This window comes from Apium graveolens, chromosome 9, assembly GCF_009905375.1.
Source record: "Apium graveolens cultivar Ventura chromosome 9, ASM990537v1, whole genome shotgun sequence".
Taxonomy (NCBI): Eukaryota; Viridiplantae; Streptophyta; class Magnoliopsida; order Apiales; family Apiaceae; genus Apium; species Apium graveolens.
Window position 1 is genome coordinate 184884638 of NC_133655.1, and position 14200 is coordinate 184898837.

Sequence of the window (14200 nt, forward strand, 5' to 3'; positions counted from 1 at the left end):
CAAGAGTTAATGGACAGTTTGGGGTATGAACAGAGTTTGGCTAAGCTTGGACAGTTGAAACGGGCACATATCAGAAAAGAATGGAGCTTCTTCTTTGACTGCATCACTAAAGCCTTCGGGAATAAGTGTTCAAACTTTGATGTCATTCCAATTATGAGTCAGCACATCGGGTATGCTATTATTAACAAAACTCATTTTGATTTTGCAAGTGCTGTGATAGGGTTCATAAGGGATAGGATGACAGAAGATAGAAATGTAGTTTACTTTGCTAGATTCTATCAGCTTATATATACCTTTTGCTGTACTGATGCCCCTCAACTAGCCAGTTCTTTATATCCACCCTTTAAAATTGCAAAACGAGCCTTTAATGACTTGGTTAATGCTGACCTTAAGAAAAAGTTGGTTAGACCTTTACAGATTCCTCAGTCTGTAAAACAGATCTTGGTAAATGCTGATCCTGAAATCTATAGATCTGTTTATCCTAATGTACAACCCACCACCACATCCCAAACACCACATCTACCATCAGAACATACCACTCATACATCTATACATCAACCCTCCCTCTAAACATATCTCAAATCATATCTCTCCCAAGAGGACAAAGACTGTTTCTCAAACACCATAGAAGAGAAAGAGGATTGTTCTGAGAGATGAGTCTAATAGTGAGGAACAGGTTTCTGTATCAGAACCTGTTATTAAAGAAGCTGAGAAAGTTTCTTCTCAGAAGGATTCTGGGATTGGGGGATCTAAGCTTCTCAAAAGGCTTAGGAGAATGACTTCTGCTGAACCTCCCAAGGAATCCCCACCTTCTAAGAGATACAAGAAACAGAGAGCTAAAAGGCCAGTTTCAGATGATGAGGAAGCAGCAGCTAAGGGAGGAGATCAGGAATCTCTGATCTCACAAGAACTGGAATTTGCTGAAGCCACTGCTTCTCCATTGACTCCAACTCATGAAGCTGCTACAGAAAAGGCAAACACACCATCTGTGTCTCCTGTACATGAAACTGTATCTCCTGTAGACCCAGGCACAAGTGCTAAAATTGAAATTCAGAACCTGGTTGTGCCTGAGGTTCTTTACTTAGAAGCTCCAACAATAATTAATCCATCTACAACACCTTTTCCTGATGCTACTAAAACTCCAGAATTGTCTCCAACACATTCTCTGCATCTAGATGTTGATGATCAGAATATAGGTGAGCATCAGGATATGGCTGTTGATCAGAACTTGGAACCAGATCAGCACTTAGAGTATGATGTTGAAGCCTCAATTGCTTCTCATACTGTTGTTCTATCAAAAGATGCTAATTCTGTTAGTTCTGATACTTCAAATGCTGACCCTACTGGTGATACTGCTCCAAATGCAGATGCTGATGAAGCAGGTCCTTCAGGACATGCACCTCCACAAACTATTTCTAAAACTGAACTAGTCAAGAAGTTTGTACGAGGAGACGCACCAATACCTTGGAGTGAAACTCCTCGAGGACAGAAGTGGACTAAGGAATGGAACTCAGTTACCTTTGTTCCATCTGAAAAGATTCTTGCTGAGCACTTGGCAAAAGCTGATGAAATGTTAATTAATGATGATTTCAAGACACAGCTTCGAGTCACTGCATTGAGTACTAGACATCTGCAAGGTCTCCATTCAACAACTCATGAAGAGTTACATCAAGTCAAGGAAGAATTGCTCAAGCAAGATATGACTAGGAAACTTGATAAGAAAAAATTCTTCCAACCTACCTTTGACAGAGTTGCTTACATTGAGAAGACCCAAGAGAAGCAACAGTCTCAGATTGATGATATTTTGAAAAATCAAGCTTCTCAGCAATCTCAACTCGATGAAATCCAAGCCTCAGTGGAATTGCTTGTCTCTCTTATGTTACCTGCTGATGCCAAAAAGGGCGAGAAAGTAATTAAGTCCAAATGCAAAACTGATCAGACACTGAAGGGGAAGGATGATGAAAAAGATGACCAGGGAAACTCTGGAATGGGTGGAGGTCATGGTCAAGGTAGAAGTTTCTCATCAAGAGGAGCTGGAATTACAAGTCACAGGACAAGTTCTGATGCTGGAAAAAGAATTAATTCTGCTACTGGTAAAAGGATAAGTTCTGATGAACTTTTGGATCTTGATGAAGAAATGTCAAGACAATTATTTCTTAAGGAAAATCCAGGAATAGACTTGGAGAGTCTGATGGAAGAAGAAGCTAGACTTAAATCAGAAAAAGTTAAATCTAAATCTGAAGCTTCTGGTAAAAAGAAACTTCTAAAGCTCAAAGGCATTGTGATAAAAGAAAGGACAAATCCCGAAGCAACCAAAGCTAAATCACAACTGCAGATAGATCCAAGGTCCAAGGGCAAAGAGAAAGTTGGTGAACCTATCAAGGTTTATGTGCCTCCTGTGAATGAAGAAATTACTGATGAAAATGCTGATCTTGCTCTGACTTCAAGAAAAATTTCTAAGACAACCTCTGACATGGCTCAAGTTATTCAGAGTCAAGAGATAGTTAGTTCTGATATCTCAAAGAAGCAAGTAACCTCTGACATAGCTCAAGTTAACTTGATATCAGAAGATAAATCAAAGGAAACCTCTGACATTGCTCATGTTAAACCTTCGAAGATACTCCTACCAAGATTCACCGAAGCCAAACAGACTCAACCTTTGAAGACTACTGCAAGTGGTTTTGAAGCAAGATTGGTTACTGGAAAGGAAGCAAGAGATAAAACTGGATTGGGAAGTGCTGATGAAAGAAGAATACAGAACACAACCAATGATCCAACTTCCTTAAGTGAACCAGGTATTGGAGCAACTCCTGAGAGATTGAATCAACTAGAATCTGTACAAATGGTTTACCATACCTACTTGAAAGAACACATCTTGTTGTACTTCATGACAGATGGTAGGGTTTATTATATAAGGGAAAATGCCATTCCACTGAAGTATTTTGAAGAACTAGAACATGTATTATTCTTACTTCAAGTGAATGACAAAATAACAGAAAGTCCTGCAAACTATTTGAAGAATCAGATTCAGAGACAAGAAAAGGCTTTATTCTGTTAAGTTTGACAGCACATATCTTCCAAAGTACAGAGATCAAAAGGGTGATATTGTTGAGATGAAGCCCAACTCTGCTAAGATTATAACTACATTTCTGGGTTCAGGGCTGTGGAATTCAATCTTGAGTCTGACAAGGCATATTTGATCAGACTGGATCAGGACATAAAGAAAGCTAAAATTAATGATCTCAGGGCTGCAATCTTTCAAACTGGTGAAGATTCTGCACAACTTAAAGATGCTAAAAGGAGGATGATTGATGAACTCAGATATGCTGAGAGATGTTTGTTGAAGAACTATCTCAGAACAACTCCTGGCATCAGAGAGATCAGAAGATGAAGCCAAGTCAAGATCTACAACTACTTAAATTTTGATATGAATACAGACTGAATTTGTTATTAGAAGTTAAAGATTGGTAAAGCTTTAAGGACTGTAAGTTGTAGTTATCTAGTCAAATTCTCATGCATTTGTACTTAATATTTTTGACATCATCAAATATCTGTTAAACTTGTATATTATGCTAATTTACAAGTTGGGGGAGATTGTTAGATATATTTGATAATGTCATGACTAATGTGATTTATGTTTAGTTTACAGATCTTACTTAAACAGGACAAGTCAGTACTTAACTGAAATCAGCACTTATACCGAAGTCAAAACTTAAGTCATCAGTACTTAAGGTTCAGAAGATATTTATCAGAAGATAATATCAGGACTTAAAGGAAACGTTCAGATAAGGAAGGCAGCTGATTTACAGGAAGAGAAGATCGAGACAAACATAAGAAGAGATATGCATGAAGAAGGAATTCTATGAAGAATAGAATACTTGGAAGAAAAGATATCTGACTGATATATTTTAGGAAGCAGAATTATATTCCATATCAATTTGCGATTATCTTGTAACTGTGTAGTATATAAACACAGACATAGGGTTTACACTATAAGTGTTATAACAATCGAGAAGATTATTCATTGTAACCCTAGCAGCTCTCGTGATATTTGTTCATCACTGAGAGAGGACAGTTCCATACTTTAACAGGGTTTATTATTTTGAATAAAGTTTATTTTCTGTTACTTGAGTTATTAAAGTTCGATTTGATTGTGCTATACACTGTATTCACCCGTGTGACCTAACAATTTTCTTATAAAATTAAAATAGGTAAGTTTGATTACAAATATTTTGAATAGATAATTTTACACATTTATATTGTATTTAAGGATAAATGTTATATGTGTTTTACTTAATTTGATAAAATCGAAGCTTACGGACTTTTAAATAATTTAGCGCACATGAATCCTCTAAAATATAAAAATTAGGAAGAAATATAATAATAATAATAACTATTAAATTCAAAATTGAAATAAAAATCTTATAAAATATATTTAAAAGTACTATGAAAAGTGGGTGTAAAGTATTTTTTCAAAATTATTACTAGAACCGAAAAATTATAAAATATTATTAAGTAAAATACAAATGCCAAACAAATTTCAAATTCATGATTAAAATTTATAAGATTAAGAAAGAAAAAAATATATATATATATATATATATATAAAAGAAAAATGATTACATAACCACATTAAGTGATATGATTAAAATATTTTATTTACAAATTTATAATATGAAAAAATCAAACAATGAAAGAAATAAACTAAACTATAATAAATATGTTATTTTACGTTATTAATATCAAATATAAAAATATAATAATATGATCATCATGTAAATAAAGTTATTTGAATAATAAAAATATTAGTATTTTTTTATAAAAGATATTGATATTAAAAAGTAAATAAATCAACCCATTTTGTCAAAAAACAATCTTATATAAAAAATGCTTATAATTTGATTGTCATCACTATAATATTATAATTAGGATTTAGTGATGAGGATTAATATTATAATTAGTAATTAATCATTAAAATATAATATCATTACACATCACCCCTATGTAATCATTATCATGTAAATAAAGTTATTAAAATAAAAAAATAATAGTACTTTTGGTAAAAGATATTTATATCAAAAAGTAAATAAGCCTACTCATTTTGTCAAAAAATAATTCTTATGTAAAATATTATTTATAAATTTTCATGTGAATGTTACATGTGTAAAATTAATTTTTATATTATTAAATAATTAAAACAATTACCGTATATTTGGTTATGAATGTTACAAATTCTATAAATAATAAATTTTGAAAAGAAATATAATAATTATGAAAAATTAATACAACTAAAAATAAACTACAATTTTAATAAAATGAAAAAAAATACCCGACAATAAATTGCAAAGTATGTTTTTAAATGTTATTACAAAAACTGAGAATTTATAAAATATTATTGAAAACACACTTCAAAAAAGTAGTAAGATACAAACTACAACCAACATTTCAATTGGTGATCAAACTCCTTTTAATTATGTGTCATAATCAAATATAAAAATGTAATAATAACTAAATAAATAAGTTTGAAAAATAAATCATTTAAAAATAAAAATGTACAAATATATATTACATGTTATTAGAATGTTAAAATATTTAAGATTAAAATTTAAGATTAAAATAAAAAAATAATTATGCATAACTGTGAAATACAGTTATACATATTAGTAACACTTTAAAAGCCGTAATATATTTTTAAAATTATTAATATATCATACAAAGGTTGTCATGATTAAATATAAAAATGTAATAGTAACTAAATATATAAGTATAAAATGGTTAAGAAATATAAAAATTTAAGGAATAAAATTTTTGTATTAAAATTTACACTAGTACAGAAGACACTTTAGGAGTCGCACCTATACTGTCGGTCGAATAGAGAACCGACACTATTTACTGCCTAATGTGTCGGTTAAATAGAGAACCGACGTATTTTTTCTATTTTTCAAAGCTAAAGGCGTCGGTCGTTTCAATTAACCGACGCTGTAGAGTTAGAATAGCGTCGGTCAAGTTGAATGCCGTCGCTAGTTGGTCTTCTGTGTCGGTTGGTCAAACGACCGACGCTGTTGGTTTTGCTATTGTGTCGGTCTTTTTTTTAGCCGACGCTATTTAGATAATATACAGTGTCGGTTTTCTTTTTAACCGACGTAAGAAGAAATAATTTAAAAAAAATAAAAACAAACGCGGGTTAACATACGCGGGTGACTAAAATTTTCATCTCTTGCTACTATTCCACTTTAAACCTTTCATCTCCTGCTACTAAAATTTTTCTTCGATTTCTAGGGTTCGATTGTTGGCTCTGAGAAAGGGGAATCGATTGGGTTTCGATTGTGGGGTTTTGGCTGCTGCTGCTTAAACAATCGAAGAGGGTGCTGCTTAATCTTCACAAAGGTAATCCACCAACTTGCTTTCACAGTTTCTATTTGCTATATACATACATACATATATATATACACACACACACACACGTGTATATGAATCTGTAAATTTCAGAATCTTCTTTGTTTTGATTGAATTTATCCAGCATACATCATTTACTTTATGTTAATATTCTTGAGTTTCAATTTATTATAATTTGATTGATTGATTGTATCAGTTGATTTAGATTCAGATAAGTTTAATTTACAAAGTGACTCTGATCATTTCGTGTTTTTTCCGAAAATGTGTTCGTTGACTTCATTGTAATTGAAACATAAAGAATTGACTTGATATTATAAAAATTCAATTTACTTGTGTAGAATGTGAAAATCGAGCTCTGTGCGTAACCGTTAATTACCCGCTTTGTTTGTTTGTTCTCAATAACGTAATGTAAATATTTGTGCTCATCCTTCAATTAATGTTTGAACACTTGAAATTCATTGTAGTTGCTGAGTCTAACGACTTCTGCTGCTGCTGCTGCTGCTTCACTATTTCCTCTGTGTCATTTCATTTTACAGGTCGAATGTAAGAGTTTTCTCTAATTTATAGATTACATCATGATCAGGTCAAACATACTCATCAAGAAAAAAGTTGAGAAACTTCTACTGTGCAATTTGGAAACGTAAAACATTTTAGCATCTTTATTTATCACTTACTTTCCCGATCTAAATCTCTAACTGCTAATTTACAAAGGAAATGAGAACAGTTAAAATAAACACTAGGTTGCTGATATACAATAGTTGTTTATAGCTTTGTGACCAATAAGTTGTCCATATTGGTTTCAGCACATTCGTCATTCAAGCTTGTTTGCGATTATCTCTTTAAAATTGAGTCGTGCTGCCAATTAACCACAACCAGTCCAGAGCAGCACCTGCAAATATACCGCCCAGAAGGAATAGAACTAGAAGATTTCCCAATGTATTTTGTTCTGGACCCTGAAAATGAACACTTTGTTACTAATACGTAAAATTAAAAAACTCAAGTTCGTTACACTTCAAGCAATTGTCTGGTTGGCTTACCTTGTATCCTTTAGGAGCTATAGTCATGACACACACAGTTAGGTAACCATTGGTTAATCCCAAGAAAGAAACAAGTAATATCATCCACCCCTGATCACCATATTTCGCAGTGAAATAAAATACAGGTATAAACAAGAAACGAGATAATATCACAATCATGAGGCCTTTGTATGTGCGTCAAATGTATCCTTTCGAGAGATTTCTGTGCATTTTAAAAGCATATGTGAGAAATCGGCGTCATCCTGAAGCAAGCATAGTTGAAGGGTATTCGGTTGAAGAGACTATTGAATTTTGCACGGACTATCTAGCATCTACCGATCCAGTTGGAATTCCGAGATCTCGTCATGAAGGTAGACTTGACGGTCAGGGTACAGTAGGACATAAAATGATCACTCCCGGTGCTGAAATGCTTGATAGAGCCCATCTCTTTGTTCTACAACACATGACAGAAGTTAATCCTTACTTACAAGAGCACATACTGGAGATTCGACGAAAGAATCCCTCTAAGGGTGGCAAGTGGGTTACAAATGAACATAATCGATCTTTTGTGAAATGGTTTAAAGATCGAGTGATGTCTCAATATTCAAAAAGTCCTTCAACAGTTTCCAATACTCTGAAGTGGTTAGCTTATGGCCCAAACATGCCACTGAGTTCTTTCCAAGGATATGATGTAAATGGGTACAGTTTCTACACACAACATCAAGATAATAAGAGCACCGTGCAAAATAGTGGAATATCTGTAGAAGCTTTTTCAACAGAATTTGAAAGAGGCAATTCCATTGCATCACGAGATGTAAAAAAGTCTTATTATGGGGTGATTGAGGAAATCTGGGAGATTGATTACAAAGATTTCAAAGTTGCACTATTTAAATGTAAATGGTTTGATATCCGTCGTGGTGTTCGAGTAGATGAGTCAGGTTTCACTTTGGTTGACTTCAATCGGTTTGGTCATGAGGACGATCCATTTATACTTGCAACACAGGTCAGACAAGTTTTTTATATTCGAGACCCGGCTGATGTGAGGTGGTCAATTGTTCTTCAAGGTAAGCGACGTATTATTGGAGTTGATAATGTCGAAGATGAAGAAGAGTATAATCAATTTGACGAGAACCCCCCTTTCTCAATTGGCCTACAAACCACATCTATAGAAGATAGTACGGATATAAGTTATGCACGCAATGACCATGACGAAGGGGTATGGATTGATCATCAATAATGATTTGAAATACCTTCATGCCAATGAAGGTAATTTTCTACCCTATAATTAAGAATAGTAGAACAGAAGAACTCTGACAAATTCATCTTCAATTTATTCATTTAGTGGACACAAAGTGTGTGCAGAAGTGTTGATTTTTTTTAAGTAATTCTACTTTAAAACGTTAAGTTCAACATTTCCAACCTACAAGTCCTGAAAAAATATTGCCTGGAGAACAGAAGCTGATATTCCTTTCTAGACTCACTTTTACTTAATGTGAAGATTATACCATGCCAAAGTTTGTTAATCGGATACTATTGCCAGATGAAGACACTGATGTACTAGAAACTCGATTGCTATATATTTTACTTATGTGTGAACTTGTAGTTCTACTTATATAAATTTTGATAACATGGCCATAGTTTTCTGGTTCTAATAAATACTAATAGGTTGTTAATTCTTTTTTCTCTCCTGTTCTTCCCTTCTTAATTATATGAACTTTGTAGTAATTTTTAACTTGGGCTTGTAATACGACGTAATTAGAATTTCCTTATAATGTGCCTGGACTGGTCTTAGTGATGAACTGGTTCTCATTTTGTCCATGTGCACAGTTGGACTTGGTATTTTAATATTGGATTAGAGCATAAGCTGGTGATTCTTTTGCAGACTGTTCGTGTGTAGAAAAGGTCTGAGAAAGGGAGCTATAAGTGCAAAGATATAGTAGACCATCACACTGCAGAGGTAAGTCAAACTTCATTTATTGGTGTCATTAAACTGTTTTGCACTGTCATGCACTATAAATGTTACAGAGTTAATTATCTAGATAGGCATTATAGTAGTTATTTTTAGTCTATTACAAGTAATGTGTTTGTATTATCATTTAGAAATGTAATAATTTGATACTATCAAATTAGTCTCTCTTTGAACTTATTTGTTTTTCCTTAATCATTTACGCAATCATCAACAGGTGCGAGCTGTCACAGTCCATCCATCTCAGAAGTACTTTGTAACAGCGTCCCTTGATTGTACATGGCATATCAAACCTTGATCTGCAAAACTGTCAAAAAACTAAAGATTTGCTCATAGATTGAAAAATATAGTTAATATCCAAAATTGAAATGATTCAGTAGTAATGAAGTTTTCTGGACCATATCCAGTAATGAGTTAGAGAACTTTCAGTCTTTCACATACGAGTAATTACTTTAAATTGTTCAACTTTCATAGGATTCTGAAACAAATGGTATCAATTATCAGCTTTTTAGACACTGTTGCAATAATCCCAGCTATACATGATATTTGATCTTACTGGTGCAATAACTTAATGTACCATATGTACCATATGTAATAGCTCTTACATTTCCTAACCTATTATGTTACAAGTATAAGATTAATGGATCAAGATGAAGGTAGGAGGGAGCAAAACAGAGAGGAAGACAGAGAGCAAGACAGGGAGCAAAGTTCTGAAGAATTAGTCAAGAAAAGAAGCAGAGGTCCAACGTTGTGCAAAGACTTGAAAAGAAGGATCGCAAAACAGAATTTGGATTGTAGCATTTCTTTCAATGAATATGGTGAGCCAATTGGGGATATGCTTAAAGATTTTATTACTTATGTAGGATCAGTGGTTCGATTCCAAGTTGATATAAATATCGAGAGTTGGGACCTTGTAAATCAAGACTTGAAAGATGCAATATGGGAAGATATTAAGGTACAATAAGACGATAAGGCATTTGACTTCAACTGTATTTAACATTCTTTGGCTGCTTGCTAATATTTAACTATTAGTAATTTATAACTAACTCATTATGTTCAGACCCGGTGGAAATTGGATGATTCACGGAAAAAGAACGTGTTAGAAAGAGCAGGAAAGCAGTGGAGAGATTTCAAGGGAAAGCTGAATAAGAATTATTTTCGAGAAGGCAAGGATCCGTGTGAAAAATACAGCTTCATTACCGAGGACACGTGGAAAACATTCAAATAGAGACGTGAGACTGCAGAGTTTAAGGTAATTCAATGTCAATTCCTGAAAGTAGGCATGTCTGATAAATTATAAATTATAAAGAAGTATAACACATCTAGATTCTGTAAACGATGGCTAATTTTTATTAAGGTGAAAACTATATACTAACCAAAACTTAACTCTACTTAAAAAGATAAAAGAAACAAATAAACTCAAATAAGTGTTATTCAAATTCATTAATTATCACAACAACTTGATTAATCTTTTTTATATACTTGATTAGTTAGCATAATACTCTCTTTAAAAACTCTAGTATAATCTACTTATAAGTCATGATGCACCGAAAAAAATTATTTATAAAATCTAACCTTTTAAAAGTGCAACTCTCTTTTTTCTGGAGCAATTTCTTCATTGTTTACTGTAACAAATTCATAAAAAGGGATATATTAGAAATTGAAAATAATATTCTCAAAATAATAAAACTTAAATTATTAGAAATTAGTTTACTGTAACAAATTCTCAAAATAGTATTAGAAATTAGTAAAATATGTTCCTGAAACCCAAACTTAAATCCTAGTAAAATATCTCATTGACAAAAGGCTTACTGATAATGAGAATCAGTGCAACTGTTAAGCAACTCAGAGAAGTTCTCATCCAACAAATCTTGTCTATACCCACCTGAAAAATCCTAGTAATTACCCAGTCTTGTAAAGATGCAGTTTACTAGTTCACATTGCCAATAAAAAACAATGAAATTAAACAAGGGATTGCAAAATTACAGTTTCGGAAAGTAGAATTTGCTGCACTGAGACAAGTCTGACATATAAAACTGAACTGGATGTGGTATCATCTGTTGTTTCTTCCCCTTTCGTACTCAAACTGGATTCATAAGATTGAAATGTTGGTGGTTCAACGATGGCTCCTCCTGCTATAGATATAAATACAACGTCATAAAAAGCTGACACTTAGCTAACAGAATATAATGTCCAAGTTTCTATTGTAAATTAAATTCATCACTGTAGCTAATTCTTCACCAACATCACATTCTTCTTCATCATTGTCATCTTTTTTATATTCATCTGAATTAACTAATTTTGACTAACATGAAACTTTTTTATCTTTATTAAACAGGAAATAAGCGAAAAGGCAAAAGAAAGTCAGAAACATAATGAACATGTTCATTACCTGGGGCCTAGTGGATATACTTCAAAAAGAACAAAGTGGTCTATTGATGACCCCATCACTTCTCTCAATGATCCTGATTGCAGCAATCTGTCAATGCTATCAACTGAGCGTACTGGACGCGGTTTTGATTAGCTTAGAGCACGTGCAAGAGCTGATGGACAAGGTGGTCATTACTTTCCAAATAAGAAGACAAAGGATGTGTGCCTGACCATGGTAATTCACTATACTTTTTAAAATCAGCAGGGGTATCCTTGTGAAATGAAGTGTTTCTAATGAATTTATTTTACAGAATGAGTTACACAATCAAGCATCAGAAGGTTCATGGACTCCACAAGGCCATGATGACTTATTAGCACGTGCACTTGGGAATAAAGAGCACGGGGGACGTGTTAGAGGCGTTGGTGGAGGCGTGAAAATAAAAGATGTATTTAAGTCAGGGCCAAGGAGACATAGTGGTCTTGTATCGACAGATGAATTGGCCACCATTACGGAAGAAATCAAAAAGAAAGTTCAGAAAGAGTGCGAGGAAATGATGAATTCAAAATTGGAAGGCATCTTCAATCAGTTGAAGCAGATGGGTGTGTCACTCGAGGCTGATCAATTTGTAAATGATGCTGGTACCCGAAAAGTTGATAATGCTTGAAGTAGTTGTCACTCGGTGGATCCGGAAGATTATTTCTCAACTATCAAGGTACTGTCAACATAATTTTGGACTATTAAATCTCTTGATTAGTTGGGTTGAACCCGTCAAAAAAAGTTGTTCCTGCTTAAGATTCACAGGGGCCAGTGAATCAAAGATATAGTACTTACTATACGACTGAATTATTTTATGCTCTCAAAAGACATGACTTGAACCTGATATAAAAATCTCTTTCTAATGAAAATTTCTTTTGAATATTGCAGGTTCCAACACTTTGTCGGCTATGTGTAATACATGTAGAAAGAGGAAAAGTTGTTGCAGCTAGAGGGACTCTTTTCCCAACCAATCAGGGAGAGATGATCCATAATAACCCGATTGCCCCTCAGAATGTTAGAGTATCAGTTGATGATGTTATAACTGAATACCAACTTACTCCACTTCCTGTTCCATGTTACGAACACGAGACAATAGGAAATGCAGCTGGTAGCTTTGTTCAATGGCCGAAGGACCTTGTGATGTTGGGACAAGTATATCTTGTTTGGTTCAATTATGAAAAGTTTCCATTAAATATAACCCAATAATTATGTCTTTGATTAGGATCCTATATTGGAAAAGAAAAAACTCCAAGAGATGATGCCAATTCAAAAGTCATCAAAGGTTGAAAGTAAAGGGTCGGTGACTCCCCTGAAGCAAAGCCCTCAAGTAGTTGGTGATGACATAAATTCGAGTGAACACTGTGCAGGTTTAAGTTTTTTACTCAAAAAGAGGCCCCCTTCTAAAAAATCTGATGCATTCGTTTTTGAGGAAAATGGAGATGGTCCAATATATATCACACTCGAAGATGTCAATCAGTTTTTGAGAATGAGTTGGTTAAACATACCCATTGTGGAACTGTTTATAAAGTAAGACTCAGTCTTTCTTCCTAATTCACTTTAGAATCTATTAGCACACACATATATTGTGATAAATAATATTTGTAGGTATGTTAGCAAGTTGTGCAAACAATTGAAGGACGATAAGTTTGCATTCATGTTGCCATCTAGACTAGCAATACCACATAATCATGAGCAGCAAAAACGCAAGGACGAAGCAACTGATTACATGACAAGTCTTTTGGTTGCTAATAAGGATAAACGTTATATCCTAGCCCCTTACATCCAAGAGTAAGAATAAAATCATAGTAATTGTCATGCTATATATATTATATAATTATATTCCGGCTAATATATTATATATGTTTTTATTGTAGAGATCATTGGATGTTGCTACTTTTTGTCTCAATGAAAGTGCTATATACGTGTTTGATTCGTTGAAAAAAGAAAGAAAGATACGGTTGACCACACCTGCACGAATGTATGTTAAAATTTCAAATTTCATGTTGTATAATTACTACATAAAACCTAGTCCTATAAGTGATGTGATGAAAGTATACATATTTTACAGGGCATTTAAATTATATGTACCTCAAGGTGGATTGAAGAATAACAGAAAAGAGTTTATTTGGCATCACACCGAGGTTCAGGTATAACTTACTTTGGTTTATTTATTTCACTTATATTATATGCTCCTCACTTTTTAGTTATTATTTATGAATCTTGTTTGTTTATGTGTAGTGTCCCCAACAAAAAGGAGGCACATAATGCGGTTTTTTCGTGATAAGGTACATGTATGACATTGTCATGCTTTCTCAAAAAAATGCCAACATGAATTGGAAAATGGTAAGGAAACTAAAATATCGTAAATATTGGTTTACAATTTTTAAAATCAAGTACTAATATTTGAAGTATGTT